Here is a 980-nt window from a genome sequence, read left to right as displayed (position 1 = left end):
ACAGAAGCTAGTGGAGGTGATGGAATTCCAGTTGAGTTATTCCAAATCCTGAAAGATGATGCTGTGAAAGTGCTACACTCAATATGCCAGCAAATTTGGAAAACTCAGCAGTGGCCACAGGACTGGAAAAGGTCAGTTTTCATTCCAATCCCAAAGAAAGGCACTGCCAAAGAATGCTCAAACCACTGCACAATTGCTTTCATCTCACACGCTAATGAAGTGATGCTTAAAATTCTCCAAGCCAGGCTTCGTGAACCATGACCTTCCAGATGTTCAAGGTGGTTTTAGAAAAGGCAGAGGAACCAGAGATCAAATTGCCAACATCCACTGGATCATCGAAAAAGCAAGAGAGTTCCAGAAAAACATCTATTTCTGCTTTATTGACTATGCCCAAGCCTTTGACTGTGTGGATCACAATAAACTGTGGAAAATTCTGAAAGAGATGGGAATAGCAGACCACCTGACCTGCCTCTTGAGAAACCTATATGCAGGTCAGGAAGCAACAGTTAGAACTGGACATGGAGCAACAGACTGGTTCCAAATAGGAAAAGGAGTACGTCAAGGCTGTATATTGTCACCCTGTTTATTTAACTTATATGCAGAGTACATCATGAGAAACACTGGGCTGGACAAAGCACAAGCTGGAATCCAGATTGCTGGGAGAAATATCAATAACCTCAGATATGCAGATGACACCACCCTTATGGCAGAAAGTGAAGAGGAACTAAAAAGCCTCTTGATTAAAGTGAAAGAGGAGAGTGAAAAAGTTGGGTTCAAGCTCAACATTCAGAAAACTAAGATCATGGCATCCGGTCCCATCACTTCATGGCAAATAGATGGGGAAACAGTGGAAACAGTGTCAGACTTTATTTTTTTGGGCTCCAAAATCACTGCAGATGGTAATTGCAGCCATGAAATTAAAAGATGCTTAGTCCTTGGAAGGAAAGTTATGACCAACCTAAACAGCATATTAAAAAGCA

Source organism: Bison bison, unplaced genomic scaffold (assembly GCF_000754665.1).
Source record: "Bison bison bison isolate TAMUID 2011002044 unplaced genomic scaffold, Bison_UMD1.0 scf7180017864291, whole genome shotgun sequence".
NCBI classification, from domain to species: Eukaryota; Metazoa; Chordata; class Mammalia; order Artiodactyla; family Bovidae; genus Bison; species Bison bison.
Note: the sequence above shows the minus strand (reverse complement) of the source record.